Source organism: Haemorhous mexicanus, chromosome Z (assembly GCF_027477595.1).
Source record: "Haemorhous mexicanus isolate bHaeMex1 chromosome Z, bHaeMex1.pri, whole genome shotgun sequence".
NCBI lineage: Eukaryota > Metazoa > Chordata > Aves > Passeriformes > Fringillidae > Haemorhous > Haemorhous mexicanus.
The window spans coordinates 84,199,447-84,218,812 of record NC_082381.1 but is presented as its reverse complement, the minus strand read 5'-3'; positions in this window follow the sequence as shown (position 1 = coordinate 84,218,812).

Below are 19,366 nucleotides of genomic sequence, written 5' to 3'. Positions count from 1 at the left end.
ATTTATACACTTAAAATCCAGCATTTTAACCAAAACTGTCCACTCTGATTTGGCTTTAAGGTCAGCAGCAAGAAATGGCCGGTTTCCAAGAATGATCCATCACACACCATGATGGTCTCTAAAATAAGGTGGATGTATCCTCCAGAAGATGCTTATTTTCTCTCTGAGCAATAATTTTTATACATAAACATTTTTATACATAAACATTCATATATAAACATATGATTTTTTTACAAGATGGGTTGATTTTCATCGGAAACTTAGCAACTGGATGGCAATTAAAAGGTTACCCATTTGATATCTGAAATTAGGTGAGTGGAGCAGCCTTTCAGCCCTTGGTGGCTTCATCACATTATGAAGATGAGAGATGTTTTGGTCTGTGCTCTGTATCAGGCAGCAGTGTTTGGTGTGACTGTCAAATGAGCAAAAGTATTTTTAGGTCTTTTGAGGTCTTTTCTTCTGAGCTGACTGTGACTTTCTGAATTGCAGTCAGACAGTATTCATCTTCATTCTTTTATATTCATCCTTAGGCCCCATATGATTTCTCCTTATTTACGAATGGAGTTACGTCAGGTACATCTGGACCTCAATTTGTCCTTAATCTGTCTGATTTTCAGCCCTTAAATCACATATGACTATGAGCAGAATTGCCATAAAATTGTTTTTTCATTATTAGTCTTTTAATTTTCACCTGCGATATGTATGGGGTTTGTCTTGGTTTGCTTTGCTTTGATTTTTTTTTTTCTTGCTGTTTTTTGCTTGGAGTTTTGTGGTGTTTTGAAAGGGGTTGTTTTCTTTCTTTGTTTGTTTTTTTGCTGCTATAGGTTTAAAATTATAAACATCAGGATGTACACAGAAGAAATCACAGAAATTACTCCAATAGCCATGGAGCTATTCCAGTGCAGTTCATGCCCCTCAAATAAGCCTTTTTCAGAATTCCAAGTAATTCCCTTAAATGACTCTTCCACAAAAGCTGGGCAGGTCCAGGGCAGCACCATCAGCTTTAGCCACAGGCAAAGCTGGAAGTTTCCTAAGGCAGCAGAATGCCAATGGGAATAATGCAGTTATGGTATTATTCTCTTTTGTTGGCATAATGAAAAGGCAGATCTGCAGGTACTGCCCCTGGGGGAGGGGTTGGGGGAGAAGTTCTTCTGTTTCAGAAGGGAAAGTGTATTCAGTCAATAGCAGCAATTTTCTGCATTTCATCAGGCAATCTTCGCTTTCCAGGGATGAGTTTCCATTCTTCTGATGGCAAGAGAAGCAGCAGTAACACTTCTCTGGGTCTTATTCTTTCTTTTCTTTTATACCCCTTTTCTTTGTTTATTTTCATCTCCCTTTTTCATAACAGAAATATCCCAACTCTACTTACTGACTAGAAAGATTTAAAAAAAAACCACTTTCCCCCAACACTGTCAAGATCTCTGGTTTTTGCTATACCTCCATTGTCCTGTAATTCTAGGTAATAATTAGGGCTATCCCATTCATGCTGGACTTCTGACTTTTATTTTCCCCCTACCAAATTTCTACTGCTTTAAATAGAAATTTTTGACAAAGGAAAGATAGTGAATTTTGATGCAACCAAATTTTAAGAAATTGAACTTGTAGCTGTACTAACCTGAGCACAAATGAATCTTAGTCTAGGAGCTGCATGAGCAATGCAGTTAAAGAAGAATTTAGGCCAAAAGAATATTTCAGTCATGAAACAGAAATTCATTCTGAGCACATTTAAAACTCTGACCCATCATTTACTCCTGAGAGCCAGGTTCCATACAGATGTGTAAGCTCCTGAACAAGATTAGAGTAAATTGTTCAACTTCATATCACTAGCTAGGATTGTCAGCTCATGATTCCCAATCCTACAATATCTTACAAGTGTGACAGAATGTGATAGTTTCTGGAAACTTAAACAGATAACTAGCATATAAATATCCAGATAAAAGATAGTCTTTGCTGAGGGTAGGGTATTACCTTCTGGGTCAACTGCTCTTCTCTGCCTATAGTGTTCTTATTACAAAAGTACTTTTAAATGACTAATAACATAGCAAGAGATCAGAGGTCACAATAATGACCATTGTAGTATCTTCAATTTTATGGCCCAAATGATTGGACAGGGGATTGAATATCAGAAACCATATATTTTATTTGAAGACTAACCTATGGCCAACTAGAAACCCTAGATGAGTTATTTTATTGCTTCATGTCTCAGCTATCAATAGACTGGGAATAATAGCACTTAACATCTTAAAATACTAGTGCATGAAAAAAAACTTAAAGGGAGTTTATAAATGTGACAGTATTACTGGTAAAAAGACTTAGAGTATTAATCATATTATTGCTTTCCACTGTATTTTTAAATTCTATTGCTTCTCTATTAATTTTATCTCAGGGTAGTGATATTTCAAATCTTTAAGCAGCTTTGACAATGGTCATTTTATTTCCCATTGGAGCCCAGATACTTAAACAGTTCACTCTCTTGGGATATGTGTATGCTTCCCTACAGTTAGTATTGCCTTCATAGGCGTAGACACTGGGATTGACATGATTAGGCTCAGTAGTTATTTGACACAGGAAGCCAACAATTGAGTAGGTGACTTATTTTTTCCCTTCTTTTCCTCCTCCTTTTTGGTGCTGTACTCTCCGTATTCCAAGGAAGTGGAAAGAGAGATCTAATCTTCATCCAAAATCCCTTAATACTTATGAGGGAGACTTGATCTCTCATTCTACCTGACATCTTTTCTGCTCATTCTACGCAGAGTTCTTACTTGATTGTCCTCCCTGAACTTGTATGCTGTTTTTTTAAGTATCCCACTTGGGTATTTTTTTCCCTTTGGTAGTTTCATATTTAAACACTTATACCCACCTTTTTTAAACATGTTGTTTCCTGTGTTATAGTGATATGTCAGAATCACAGTGTTATAAATGTTTATTTGTAACATGTGGGCACCATTTTGGTATGTTTGCACTTTCTTTTAAGGCACATATTAATTCTTTCTTGCTTAGTATCTTTCTGCTCTGTGGATTCAGCAGGACCCTCCTAGGATAAATCTCTAAAGCAAAATAACAAAGAAATATCAAAACTTCAGTCACAGCTCAACCAATATGATTTGACAGATTTACTCCTTCTACAGTATAAGTTTCTTTTTCTATAAAAGTTAAGAGGTAGTTTGGGGTAACAGATTTGCAAGTAGTGGACATGTGAACCACTCAGCGTAAGAGTGTTCATGTATGAACCGACTCAATACTGTCCATTTTGATGTTAGACCCTTTACAAGTCTTTTTTATTCATAGAAATACTGCACAAAACAAGATCCACTAAATGAGTGGATGCATAAATAAATAGCATTCATTTATCCTCTCCTTTCTTTTATGAAAAAAAAAAAAAAAAAATTAGTGTATTTTCGAGGTACCCTTTATGTCCTGTGATGGAAGGCACAATAAAGCCCTGTGATGCTGTGGCTGATGTGTCACAGCTTTAGTGGCAGGAAACTTCCTGAAAGAAGGGATTCGAGTCAACAGAGAGGTTAGCTCGACATTAAAATAAAACAGTTCAGTGATTTCAAATTAAATTACTGCGAAAATTTTTGTTCTTCAAAGGATTGGGTTATTTTGACCTTTCATTTCATTTCAAGATTAAAAGAGCTGACAAAACATAAGGATTTTTGATGAGCAGAAATTCTGTATTCTGATCAACTCTAATAAGGCATTTTCCACAGAAGCACATCACTGAAGCTATCCAAACCATCTCAATTACTATTGATTAGAACATATCTCTAACAGGATGATGTTACCAACTAGTTTCTGAATCTATTAAAAGAGAATGAGTTAGAAAATTATAAAGATTCTTATCATTATGAGTTTCTCCTAACTGTATCAGTTACTTTTTTAAATTCTAAAACAATGAAGTTAATATAGTTTTCTTTTTCTCTTTTCTTTTTTTTTTTTAATACATATTTTCTCTGCTGGGTTTTGCAGAAGTGCATTTCTTTAGAAAAGCTTGCCTCATGTTTAATGCATTTTTAGCTTAATGATATTTTGTGCCACTGAGCTCCACCAGCCTATTAGTAAGTTTAATTTTGAATAGCTTTCCTTTTGATCATTTTTGATCTATTGTCTTTAAAAAAAGCTTGTATTTTTAGTGGCATGTGGAAGAATAATAATGAATACCCAATATATATTTTATGAAATTAATTGCTGCATATACAACCCTGATGTTATTTTTATTTCTTTCCAAACCAAGCAGTCACCATTTCTTTTATGTTTCCTAACTAGCTGGTATTTTGAGGCTAGACAACGAAAACTTGCAGGTTCCAAGGCAACATTAAATAGACTGTTTATTTAAACATCCTCTGAAATCTGTTTGTCTACTTGACCTAACTACTGGCTTAAATGCAGTAAGAATGCATTTTAACACCATTAGTATCTGGATTCCAGCCAAATAAAATCTCCTTACTTTATATCCCTTTAGAGTACATTGATGAAACAGCCTAAAAGTAGGTTTGGTGTTCGTTAATTCAGTTTAAATGGGAAGGGAACTCACAGATTTTATAAGAGGGAGAGGAAAAACTGTTGTTCTGAGGGTTAAAGGGCCTGTCCTTTGTTGGACATTTCACAACCTATGTAACAATATGATTGTTTAGTTCTACAGAGTTACAAGAGAATTTAATCCTATGTGGTATGTTGAGTTCAGACAGAATATGCTTTTGAGATTGTGTTGGAGAGACATTTTTCTCCTCTCTCAGTCCAAGATAAGGGCTGTTTTTTGTGATTTTTTTTCCCCTCTCTCTTGTGTCTAATGCCTTTAGCACAATAAAATTAAGCAGTCCAGATTTCTGATGCAAACTGCTCAGGGACAAGATGCTAAGTGATTCTAAGTGTTTTGTTGAGAGCCACTCTTTAAGTAAACATTACAAATTATGGTTATGTAGTATATAATGTAGATTGAAGCCCTTGAGCAATGTATTATTCAAAAAGTACATCACTTTATCAGTTTGATCATGTATCTTTTCTTTAAAGAAGAATATGACAAGGATTTTAGTCTTGTTCCTGAGGCAGCTTGTTCAATGGCAAGAAGGACACATCCCTGAAATGTCCATTTAATTTTTCAGACCAGGTTTGGATTATCTACAGAAAACATGTGGTTTTCTTGAGATTTCCTTTCATATGATATAGCGGATCGAGTACTCTTGGGTATTAGAAAGCAAACTATACACTCTTTTCAACAGCAAAATTGCCAGTATCAGCATTTTAATAGTCTGTACTTTGTTTATATATACATTTTTTTATATTTTACTTGCTTGTTCATATCTATTTAATTCATTTAAATAAAAGTTATTCTGCAATTAAAAAAAATCCATGACAACATGATTGTAAGAAACAATACTGCACTATATCAAGTAAAGTTCATGAAGCAGGCTTACAGGTTTAGATCTATTTATGCAGTCTTAGGTTCTTCCATCCCTCATAGCTTCGATCTGTGTTCAGGTTCTCCTGTAATTCATACTCTCAGCATGCAGAATAAAACCAGAGATCTTCATGAGGAGAAACGGAGGCACAAAAAGATGAGGACCACTGGTTGAGATAAGAAGAATTTATAAGACATGAATTGATAACAATTTATTACAAAAATATTAGCAACAAAGTAAGAAAATTAGCAGCAACACCAACCATGCTTAGAACTGAGTGTAAAAGAGAGGTGAATGATGGGAACCCAGCACTACCCCAGGGCACACCCCAGCAAAACTGAAGAAAAACCACCCCCTTTTGTGCCCCATGAAAATGTTCCAGGGTCCTGGTCATAACCCTCAAGGCTGCTGCAAAAATTGACCAGAACCCTGACAATCTTGGAATGCTCACGAAACATAGGAATTTCACAGCACACAAGGAATGAACCTCTGTCCTTGTGCTTACGTGTCTGTATGTTGCATTCCTCTATGATAGGTCGATGTTGGCATGGATACATTTAATAACTGTTAGAATTATCAATATCTGTTAGGCATACTAATAGGCTTATTATTATCTCAGGCATATCAAAGGAGAAACTCTTGAATAGTATTAAAATGGTAAAATGAAAAAGCAGACCTGTATTGGAAGCTCCCAGGTGCCTCCATAGTTATGGGCTGTGGGCAGACCTGTTGCAGTTTTTCTACAGTTTTTATAAGTTTAACAAATTAACCTACCTTATAAATATTGTCCAATTAAGAGAGGAGGTGGTTAGGTAATTTTCCCCTGGATACTGCTCCATTGGAATTGGTCCAGGGCTTCTATCCAGGGCTTCTATGCCCCATTTCTCGTTGCGTCTTCTCAGATTCTAGTTGGAAAACAAAATATCTTCCTTGTAGGCTTTCTTGATGAAAACAAGACTAAGCAATATTTCAGGAATGTGTTAGAGGGTTAGCCTATTACTCTAAAATCTAGTAGAAGGGGTAGGAAATGTACCAGGAGCTATATAATCAGCCATTAATAATCCACAAAATTATGAATATTTGAAAAAAACTTGTCTTTAGGCATCAATATTCAGATGTATGGGCACAAATGAGCATTTTGACAAACCTCCTGAAACTCTGTGTTGTATCATGCCTGAGGAGGGTTTTTGGTTACAGTCTGTACGCTGCTTTACACACATTCACACCAAAGAAAATATTTTGGGTGAAGAAGGAAAAATTAGAAGCAAATATCTTGAGGATGAGTACACTTTTTTGAATATTATCACAGGCTATACAACACCGGATAAAGTATTTTTTACATTCTAGTGCTGCCATAAATAATGTTTGAACAAGTTTTTGAAACAGGCTTAATTCTAGTTCCTCCATCTGGGCTTTACACATTCTATCTTTTTGTATTCCCGTCTTTAAATAATGTTTCTTTTAATATTTGCATAATCTTCTCATAATATTTCCAATACTGTATTTTTGTTGTCCAATTCTATCCTCCTTCTCCACACTCTGAGCAGAGGTGTAGGAAGGGTGAAGTTATATTTTTTTGCCTGACTCTTCCCCCCCCCATTTTAAACAAAATACTGAAATCTGTGGCTGACTGCCTCTTGTTGTTTCAGAGCTGTTATAAGAAGACCCTGGGGCCTCCATCTCTTCACAACATCAACTTAAAGTCTCCAGATCTCTCACTGGGTGTTCAAACCAGCAGCCTATCAAGTAATATGCTCAGTGTGCACCATCCTAAGGAGGGATAGTCAACAAGTTTCCATCAGGCATTGAATATTTTGCGAAATTTTATTATTCGAATGCAAGTTCCTCTCTTTGGCACATGATTTAAATGTTTAATTTTATAAAATACAGTACTTTACCACAATAATTCTTGGCAACTAAGTGCGAGTAACAAATTGTAACAAATATTGCAAGTTGCCACAAATAAATTTATTTTCTTGGTTGCTGTGAGAGACTATTGGGAATGTGCTTCCTACCAAGAGTGCACAGTGTGACTTCAAAGATCATACAGTACATTCTGAATTTGATTCTCATCACAAAAGAGAATTAATCTAGCAGTAATGTGTTAGTATTAAGATATATGATTAGATCTTGAAGAATGTGAGAAGAAGGAGCTGTTTCCAAGCTTTGGGAATATTCTCTGTATTTTTAGGTTCTACAAATTAATTTCCTTCTTATTCCTATTCTCTCCTTATGCCTGTGGGGTTTTTTTGTTAAAAGAGATCTGTGTGATTTTTATTTTCTTTGGGTTTTTTTGTTTGTTTCTTTGTTTGTCTGTTTTGTGGGATTTTTGGGGTTTTTTTCCCTTTTAATTCTTGTGGCATGCACATTGCATTAGCTATACAAATCTGGTCCAAAAGAAGACCATACTGTGATAAGCAGGCAGTATGGTCAACACCAGTGTGATAACTAAAGAGGCTTCATATGCTCTAAATCTTAATTACCCTAACAGTTTTTTGTTGGGAATGAGAGAGTAGTTTTGTGCAGAGAGATTAACATTTTTGATTGAGAAAACTGTCAATTAGGAATATCTAGACAGTCCTCAAATTGATAAAACTGATATGTTTCACTCTGTTGATGAACTTTTTTTTGAATTTTCATATTTTTGGAGCTGGGCAGACAGTTTTCACTTTTCTCTGACACCATGATATGACACATTTTTTGTACTATTGCAATTTTTCCTTTTTGTTGTTGTCTGTGTCCACATATATGATATATGCTCTTACTGAAGACAAGGAGTGTTTTTATCACAGCTGAGTTTCCACACTGAAAGATGGTTAAGCTGTGGCAGAACTAGTAACTCTTACATTCCAATCCTCTTCTTTTGTTGAACATGAAATCTTCAGTTCCTTCTGCCATCAGTACTAAATACTAGATGGATCACAGATACCTTGATTTCTGATAAGGTGATCTGGATGGATATTGGAAGGCAGGGATATGCAATGCTTTAGTAGCTGTTTTTTAACTGAGCTTTCTCTTTGGAGACTTCCTTTTTACGTGTTAAATGCTGGTAGAAAAGATCTTATTCGCATACATTATCAGAAAAGTTTCCTCATCTTCTCCACACAGTTACCAAGAATGTCTAACAATTCACTATTATGTGATAAATTGCATAATTGTTGTTTACTGTGAACTTTTTGTTATCCTAAATAATGGTGTGGGTGGGGAAACTGTCCATGAATCATGCAAGTTGCCTCCTACCAGGCCAGTAAAATTTTCTTCTCCTCACTAATCACCAATATCATTGACCTTTGTCATAAAACTTGGGTCATTCATATCTATATCCCATTAGAAGTATCATCCCACGACCACCTCTTCGGGTCTATTAAAGTCATGTCAGAAAGAATCATTGACTTCTTGTCAAACACATCCAGCCTTCCACATTAATATATCCACAGATGCCTCACTAATCACTCAGCAAACAATGCATGATACACACCAGGCAGTGAGAAGTGTGGGAGAGCTCTTTGGAGGACCCTGTCCTCCTCCTGGAATGGACCTGATGGTGACAGTGATAAATGAGACAAGATGCACAATATGCCTTCTCCCCCTTCATGAGTTGCAGGAATGGGTAGACGTCACTGCTCATTTGTTTTCTCTTTCTTCCTCCTCTGCTCAGGAGTAGAGGAAGAAACTCAATTAGAAAAGTGATGTTATATTTGTGAGTATTTTCTTGTCTTTTACCCTGACTTCTACACTTTGCCATTGCAACTCAACTCCTAGATGCTTAAACCATACACCATCCCCTAGTGGGAGAAAATGTGGTCACAATAACGTTTTTAAAATTAAAGTTGCACTAAATTTGAAAAAAATGCATTTGATTGAAGCCCAAGCCCTGACCACTTTTTCAAATGTCGCACAAGCTATTCAAACAATGATGAACTGGAAGATTAGATCCTTTAATAGTTAGGTCAGCTATTGCATCACTGGAGAATAACTCTAGAGACATTGGCTCTATTCTTACCCTGCTGATTTAGTGAAGGTTACCAGATGGAAATACCTCTTGGACCTCTGTTCCAGCTTCCGTCTTTTACTATTGTCTGAAATTCTTTGCATTTGTCTATTCAAAGTGTAAACTCTGAGCAGGAGCTACTCTTCTCTCAGCAGGAAAAAGAAGAGACATTACAAAACACCATGGTGGTATGAAAAAACAAGGATTAGACTGAAGATTTTCTGGGGTTGTCTGGCTCCATTGCCCACTAAACCTTCAAAGATCTTCAGTATCTTCATGGGGAAGTAAACTAAGTTAAAAATGGGTTCTTTGTATCTTCAAATATTAAATATCCTACTCTGAAAAAAGTGATCTTGTCTCCATTTTGTGCTAATCCTTTTATGGAAGAAATGTTGATATTTACTCAACCCAAAATAGATGTGCTGAAGCTAAATTTAATAGTCTTTGGAAAAACTGCTTTAATATCCCTAAATGGGTGCAATTCTCTAGCTGCAAATTATAACCATTATTTCTGTATTACATCCATTAGCAAACTCTCCAGGGGGAAAGAAAACGAAAAAGTAAGGGAAAAGAACTGGACATTTCCAAGACTATATGGTTATAAAAACATCATATGTTAAAATGATAAAATGACAGTTTGGATCAGTCTCCTGTAGAAAAAAGGAGAAATAATAATAATAATAATAATAATAATAATAATAATAATAATAATAGAAATAATAATATATAATTTTGGAAGGGATATAAGTTCATTTGCTTCAGGGTCTAAGCTAGTTTTTACCTACAAGGGCTTAGAGAAGAAATTTCCCCTTTGGGCAAATTGTAGTATTCACCTCTTTCTCTGAAGCATCTGGTGCCAGCCGGTTTTAAAAGTTCATGCCCGATCTATCTGTTTCTTGTGTGCTATGGCAATTTTTATGTTTCTGTGAGCTGGAATAAAATTGTCTTTACCTAAAACTAATTTCAAGGTAGAGATACTATCTGTGCCAACATTATGCTGGCAGGGCACTCTGTAAACTACTTCTGAACATGGAGCCAAATGCAGCCCTTTTGAAGATCTGCAGGCTTAGTCCGACAATTTTGGCAGATGCCTGGTATACTTCAAGGGCGTTGAAGTTTGTGCCAGATTTTCTTCTTTGATTTCCACAGATCTGAATGCACACATCTGGTTGTGGGAGGGGTTATCACACATCTACATCTGCCAAATATGGCCATGCTCTAAAGAAACACATCCATGTTTCTTTAATTCCTGTGTACCTTCTTGCGACAGGCTGATTCCAGCAGTGAGTTATTTCAAAATCATTTAATGGAAAATATTCACAAACAGACAAACAAGCAAAATAGCAACAAAACACAAGGAAAAAACCCAGATAAACAGAAGAACCCACAAACAAACAAAGCAAAAAACTCTCATGAAAATAAACCTCATAAACAGTAATGTGAAGAGGGAAAAAAAACCTGAGCATTACTGGCTAAATTCCCATTGTATTCTTAGGGGTCTATGTGCTGATCAAAGTTTACTGAAAGAATATTCCTAAGAGTTAACCTGGAAGCTCTGCTGTAAAACAAAAAAAAAATCAAAGTATGTGAATTCATAATAAATCTTAAACCAAAGTAATGAAATATAGATTGGCATGGAAGGGAATTTCTGTAGGAAAGTGAAGAAGAGAAAAACAAAAGGTAAACAAGAGGATATTCAGAGAACTTGTGAGGAACTATAGACAAAATAATGAAATAATTGTTAAATCTGAGGTCGTAATTCCCAAGGAATAACTTTCTCTGTACATCTTTTTTTTTTTTTTTTTTATTTCTTAATCACACAAAGCCCAAGGATCTGGTTGTGGATTTTTTTTTTTTTTATTATTATTCACCAGTGGGATAAACAAACCTGTATTACAACATTTTGTTTTATTTTAAGTGTTTGAGATTCCAGGAGTATCTGGTATGCAAATTTTGGCTTTTTCTTGCTGTAATTAGGCCCAGGGGTCACGTGGTACATTTGTTTTCTTCTGACTGAAGCTCAAAACACAACTGAGGGAATCCTTGGAAGAAAGTATCACTGTTCTGAGACCCTTAAGGGATAACAAGTGTAAATAGCAGGAAACTTCAGAACCATCAAAGCTTTGCACAGTGAAATATTACTGTAAACATGACCAAACTTGTCTCTACATACACATACAAAACCACACATACTAAGGGTGCTGAAATTCCAGTAAATTACACCCAATAAAACTACAAATTAATCTTAGATGAAAAGCTGCATTTTTAACATCATCCTCACTGCCCACCTTTGACTCATGCTGGATTTTAATTGCTTTCTTTAAGTCCACTTTGTCTTACAATAGAACAAATGGAGGACAAAAATGAAACTAATGCCCTGTAAAGAAAAAAGGATGGCTGAATTATTTCAGTACTGATGAACATAGTTTTGTCTTTTTGCCAGAGCTGAATATAAACAGAATTATTCCTTACATAATCTGAGGACTTTCTCACATATAATGAAGAAAGAGTAGGAAAAGAAATCTTGTTAAGCATCTGGATTATGGTCAAAACCCCACTGGGATCGCCTGGTAGACTCTTGATAGAGATCAGTATTTTTTGATAGATAAGAGTATTTCTCATTACATTTTGCATGGCAGTTGACTTACATGTCCCTCTTCTCTGCATGTTGAATGTACATAAATCTGATTATCTTAAAGGAAACACAACAACTTTAAAATATCACTGGCGTAATACTAAACAGCTGATTGGAATTTAGGATGGTAGAAGATATCTAAGTTATTTATTCTCCCTTACCAATTTTAAATAACTTTGACAAATGACAAACCAGAAGATACAGACACCTGGAATTTGTTCTTCACCTTGGAGCCTTTTCTACCTTCTTGCTTTCAAAAAGTAGTTAATCTCACCTAAAAGTTCTTCTCCAAGGGTGGGTTTCCAACTCTAAATCGTAAACGAAGAGAGGCATTTTTTGTCATCCCACTGTGAGAACCTTACCTTCATTTCAGTGAATATTTTTGGTTTTTCAATTCCTTTACTGGTTTCCTGCTAGACTTCCCTGAATTCCTTTGCCACAAAACTCAGTCTCTGCATATGATTTTTCTAGGCGCCTTGGATATGTAGGCAGAACCCCTAAAATATGAGCCTTCAGTCACAGATTATAATGATGACTTTTGGAATTCACACATGCAGCCAGAGAGTACAGCTCAAATATTCAAATAGAAGTGATGAGTGTTGCATCCATGTCTAGAGGATTGACAGATAAAGTTGTCTGAAGTAGATATCAGAGAAGTACAGATCTCAAAACATATATGTAAAAATATGTGGATAACAATGTGAGTAAAACCTAAGGAATGCTAGAGGTCAGATCTGCACCTGGTGTAAATTGGCACACATCTGCATGTCTTTTGTACCTAATGAAGATCTCATAAAGGAAAGTTTCTCTAAGATTAATGATTCTCAAATTTATTTCCCGGAATACTTTTTAAAATTTGTGAATGAGCAAAAAAAAAAATACTTAAAATACAGACAATTCATATCCAGATTTTGTTTGGGTGTAGATTTTCACAATGTCACAGTATAAAGAAGAAAGGGAAAAAAAAAAAAAAAAGAAATCAGAAATAACTGAATAATTATCAGAAATTGCGATATCATCTACATCATCCTAAATTACGAGAAAGAAAATCTGCTATGACCTGAAAATCTGCTACTTGAAGTAATATTAAAATTAACAAACACTTGTAGTATCTTTTTTTTCTTTTTATTTCTTTTGTCATACACCCTTGGGGAACATTTTTATCAATATTATGGCTTCTATTTCTTTTAGTTCACTCCACCATATAGACTTCTCTCTTTTTTTTTTTTTTTTTTTTTTTTTTTTTTAAACAAAGTGAGGAGGTGATTCAAAGCACAGTGAAAACAAACAGGAGAAGTCTAGACAGCATTGTTTCTGGATTTCAGCTTTACTTGCAGTGTCACAGTGGGTTTAATTCTGCTGAATGTTAATTTTACAGGGTGACTTGTGCTGTTACAAACCAGTGCAGAGCTGCACCTGATGACAAATTCAGAGCACTGGCTCAGATACCTGACCTTCACTGTTCCCTAGTACTCTCAGCTAAAAAGTTTTTCTTTTCTCTTGGGTGAAGAGAGTGTTATAATTTCTTGCTGATAGATTTACAGAAACTGATGCAAGACTCAGGTGTGTGCAAATTGAGCAGGTTTGGTCATTGCAATATTCAGATAAGTGGGTCCAAGAAGAATTTAAATGTCCATTTAATATTATACAGCATTGTGACTAAATAAATCTACTCTTTGCCATAGATTCAGTCTAGACATTCACCAGCTGTTCCCACCTGAGAAAGGCATGGAAGGTACTCTTATTTCTGTCATAATTGTGCAATAGCTATCTTTGTCAAAAATGGTGATTAGTCTGGTGGCTACTGATTGTTTATATGAGATAGATATCATATGTTGCTATAAGGTATAAACAAATGATAACATAAAAATATAGCAGCAAAGATTGCAAAGAATACAAGAAAAGGGAAGGTAGAGATAGGCACATTGGTGACTTAGACTGTGAACTAAGGGTCTTCTTATTTTATTTTAATTAATCCATGCATAAGTATTAAGAATTACTATCCATTGGCTTAAGTATTACAAGTGAATTAAATCCCTGTTCTGGAATACAAAATTTCACTCAAACAATGGATTTTTTTTTCACACTTGACCATGCTTTGAAATGATGTTTTCTACTAAAAATTTGTTTGAAAGTTTTGCAAAGACAGAGCTTCAGAGCTATTACTTTTTTCAGATACAAGGGGACATTTTTGGGAAAACAGACAAAAGTCCTCTACTCTTCTCTTTTTTAAACTTGATTATCAAAGCACTGATGATTTAACTAGTGGTATTAATCCACTATTTAAGTCTCTCACGTATCCAGAAGAATAATTTATTCCACAGCTTTTCAGAAATACTATACAGAGTTTTTTGGGGCTAGAGATACAGAATTAAAAAACAATACTGTTGTTCTTAAAGCAGTTCCACACAAACAGAATTTTTTGAATTAGTAAAATGTAACACTATTTATATTGAATCCATATCAGGTAAGTTTTTATGCCAGTGTTTACAGACACAACAGAAAATATTTTATTTGATGAATAGTGCAAGCAAAGGAAGGGTGAAGATAGAGAGATGGCACTGTAAAAATAGTACAGTGAGGATACCTACACTGAGCAGATAACATTATTTGGGGACGAAGGAAATACATAAAGGACAAAGATTATAAGATGAGTTTTGTTGTGGAGCATAGTAAATAATGGAAAAAAGGCTTGAAACAATTCTCATCATAGAAAAACAGTGGAGTTCTTTCAAAAACAAACTTTTCTGCACAAGTCTGATGGTACTTCTCTTTATTGAAGCGAAGCTATAAGCAAAGTAAAATGACCAATAATAATTGTAATTAATAAGTAGTTTAAAGACTGCAGAAAGGATATAACTGCATAATAAGAACCCAAACTGATGGATATTTTAAGCATGTGTTGACTTGAAGTACAAGCTGAAGTTCCCCTGATGCCTCTGAAGCAACATTAAATACTCTCATGTGTTGGCATTTCAATGCAGTGGGATTTATTAGAAACTAAAAACTACTGTGTTTATTTTTGAAAAAAAATCTGATATTTTCATCCCTATTGAAATTTACAAGGTATTTCTGTTGGCATAAAGATTCTTTTGCAATATCCTTTTGTGTCTGTTTTTGGTTTAGTTTTCCTCCCAAACCAATCTTTCTTTGCAGATGAGTTTCTGCATACCAGCAGACATCAGGGACAAACAGGCTATCATATACACATCACAAATAGCCCATATGCCCAAAAATGGATTAAGAAGAGTCTTCAAGTAGCAGCCCATTTACATCTCTGAGCAAAGGTCTATATCTAGTCAGTATGTGTATTCTATGAGACACACACTCTCTCCTTAAATTTGTGGGGTTTTTTTCCTTTTCTGTGTAATTCTCTGATAGACTAGTGTAATGTTTGAGGTCAGTTGTCCTGACTTTATGGAACAGGCATGACTTCATAAAAAAAAATATTTTGAAGGATGAATTAAGAGGAAAACAGAAAGAACAGAAACCAACGTGGCACAAAAACTGATCTGTGGGATATGTGGCATAAAAGAGCTATAAGCTATGGCTCAAGTGAAGTCCTGTGTGATGTACATGCTGTGAAGAGACTCAGATTTCCATTTACTCACAATATTGTGAGTGTGTTTATTAATTTCCATAGGATTTTTTTTTAAATGTTTAGTTGATAAGGAATGAATAGAAGAGAAGGGACAGAACTGTAGAGGTTGCATCCCTGGGGAGGAGAACTACAGCTGGTGATAGAAATTATTTCCTTCAAGAACAGCTGTGAGTGCCTTATGTGCCAGTAGTTGCATGTGAACCCTTTATTTCTGTAGTATAAAATCTGACAGGAAAGTGTAACTCTGGAGAGAGTATTTATATGTAACCAAACACATCCACTTTGCATTAAATATCCTTGTTAAGCAGGTTTATGTGCTCCTGTCTGCTGTCAGTCAGGTTTCTGTGCACTATCAATCAGTCTCAATCACCTGTTTTTTCTTTCTTGGGTTTAGGTACACAGTGCATAAATTGCCAGCTGTAAGATAACAACAAGCTCCTAAAATGGGTGGAATTAATCAGTTTGTCAGATTGTCCAATATTCTGCTTAATTGCAAATTATTAGCACTGAAATAGGAAATTTTTTGTTCTTCACTCCAATCAGAGTTCCCTTGAAAACCCAACAAGTGTGCAGGTCATGTGCAGAACCTTCCACTGAATATGTCCTCTAACGCCCCAAAACCTATGTCTCAGGCCAGTTCACCTCTGCCTGTCTTTGAATGTCTGCAGAAACCAAGAATGTGAGTTCAGTTCTGTCCTCAGTAATTCCAGCTATGACCTTCAGAAACTACCTTAAATTCAGCCACTGATTATCATCTCTCTTTTGTGAAATGAGATGAATGTTCTCTAAGTCCGTATAAAATATAGTTAAAATTAAAGATAGTCTCCAAATGCTAATAAATGCAATCCCAAGCCTACAGAATTGGTGTCAGTGGGAGTTTTGCCATGGAATTCAACGGGAGCAGGGTCAGGACCTGATATAATTGAGAGAAGTTGTTAATATACATCACTTACTGCCTGCCTGCAGTTCTTGTCTAGCTAATAAAGTCACTCACTGACATAACAATATAGAGTGCAGGAGCAGGTGACACACTCTACTGTGTGCTTATGAGGTCTTTTATAGCACACCTTTCCCTTCAGTGCATGGTGGAGGGTATATAAATATACTCCATATGCTTTATGCTACTATATTGAGTAACTTTTTGAATGCATGCTTTGGCAGCTCAGCATATTCCTTAGTATGTGACATCCATAGCAGATTAGCACCTTCAGTGCATTGATGAAAACACCAGAATAGTCTAACACCAGTAGCTGTTCAATATACCTAATTGGTTTTTGGAGACCACTAGTAGGATCAGATTTAAGAACTGATGGGTTGTTTGTTTGTTTAAATATTTTTCTTTGTCATTAAAGGTTTATGTTCATGGTATTCCAAATGTGTAACATTAAAAACAAAATTATATGCAATCAGCATTTGAAGCCACCTGTTTTTTCAGGGGGGCTGTGGCTGTTAGATGAAATCAGTGACAGCAGCAGAGGCAGCTACTAATCACACATTCTTCCCCTGTCTCTCACTCTGAGTTACTACGTTATTTATGTTGATAACCATGCAAGATTCTTAGTTATGCCGTAGACCACATTTTCCGTATGGTCAGGAAAGATTATAAACCGGGGAGCAAGTTTGTGCTGGGTATTAAATATTTATGAATAAAGAAATATTGCATATCATGGTATAGAATATTGTGTTCTCAGAAACTTTGACCTTTAAAAGGATTTAGTTATTAAAAAAGTCTGATGAAGTTATAAAGATAAGGACAGTTTACTCTCCTTGGTTAAATAAAAATTGAGTTCTAAACAAAAGTGAAGAAGTTTTGTATCTTCAGCTAAGGTATTGGAGAGCTAAAGATGGAAAGAATGTATTTGATGTTGATCATTGTAAGAGAAGTGTGAAGAAGAGGAAAATGTCAGTCAATATCTTTTGAAATGATTTGATGTTGGGAGAAAAATGTCAAATTTTAAGAGATCAACTTGTTTATTTTATCAAAAAGATAAGAGAATGCTTCTACTTAAACATCAAAGTAGCTTAAGATAAGAAAAACTCCTGATGTGAAAGAACTATTATCTTGTAGAGAAACACGGAGCCAAAATTAATGAAAAAATGTGTTGTATTAATATTACAAAAATTTGGAAAAAATAATTTGTTTTTGTTTTTGTTTTCTTTGATTGGTTGGTTAGGTTTGTGGGGTGTTTTTTCTTTGCTTATTTGTGACTCTTTTCTCTTCTCTTCTCTTCTCTTCTCTTCTCTTCTCTTCTCTTCTCTTCTCTTCTCTTCTCTTCTCTTCTCTTCTCTTCTCTTCTCCTCTCTTGTCTTCTCTTCTCCCCTCATTGATTTTTTTTTTGTTTTGTTTTTAAGAATAATTTACCAGGAAAACTTAACTATAAGAAGGTTAATGAATAATGAGATTTACAACATTTTTTTTTCTCAGTGGCAGATTAATTTCTAAAAAAATGTTAAGAAAATAATTGCAATTAATACACCAAAATTACTAGTTCTGCAAAATTTAAGACATAGTTGATAGTATCAACTGGATCTGGTAATGGTACCTTCTGATCTGGAATAATATAAAATTTTGAAATTCTTGTCAAAAAAGAGATCATTACTTTAAAGAGTAAATTGACATTACTTTTTTTGAAATACAAAATTTAAATTTTCAAATTTTTTTTTACCTATATAAATTTATTAATTTCAGAGTGAAGAAGTTCTCTTTCAATACCAGAATTTTAGTGTGCACAGAATGGGAATAATTATTTGAGTTACCTCTGGTTGTCTAATTGAAATTCAAGATACGTTACTCATTTCTAAACTAGTAAGTCTCAGATATAAAGGCAAGGATCTATCAAAGACTCTCAGGTTATGCCAATTTTAGATGCATACATCTTTAATTAATATTTTAAAATAATTTAAAAAAAAAGAAAACACCAAATTTCCAAGTCTTTACATTGTTTTGAAATGTAAATATAATTCATGTTTTATTGCTTACTTAAGGGATAAAGTACTATGACTCTATTTTATGAACCTTCCTCCCCCCACACCCCACAATTTTAAAGCTCTGTTGATGGACACATCCTTTTAGAACTCACACCATGTCTGGCTGCAGTTGTCACTTTACATTGAATTGTAAGTTGACAAGAAAGTCCTAGCCAAATGCTGCACTTTAACAAGACGACACATAAGACAATGAAACCTGAAATGACATGGTTTTCTTTTTTCACTGTTTTTTTTTTTTTCTTTCTTGACATGCAGCATTTTCTGGAGGAAACAAGAAAAGGAAGAAATTAAAAGTACTAAAATTCTCCACTGACAGTGACAGCACCCAGTTACCTGTCTCAAGCTATGACCCGGTTTCTAAATATCAGTATTGAGGTGGGATAAAGTTATGCAAAAATAACCTAAAGAATTGATGTAGTGGTGAGAAGTCTTTTATTGAAAGTCCTTTTGGGGGTTTGTTTTTATGCTTTAGAAAAAGGGGATATAAAATAAACAGGTAGATAAAATGGGGTTTTTTGCTAAAGAGTGTGGGGTTTTGTGATCTCTGTTGATTTTTTCCTAAGCTATAACCTCTCCTAGCTATAACTTAGTCTCAGCTGTTCCTCAGCAGTGGAAAGCTGCCCACACATTTTCTTATATGTCTGCACAATTGCAGCTCTTTTGATGCAAAGTGTAACTCCCTCCATGCAGCAAAGCACAAAGAAATAGAAACAGTGCAAACACAGACCTTGGGGTTGTGACCTGGCAAA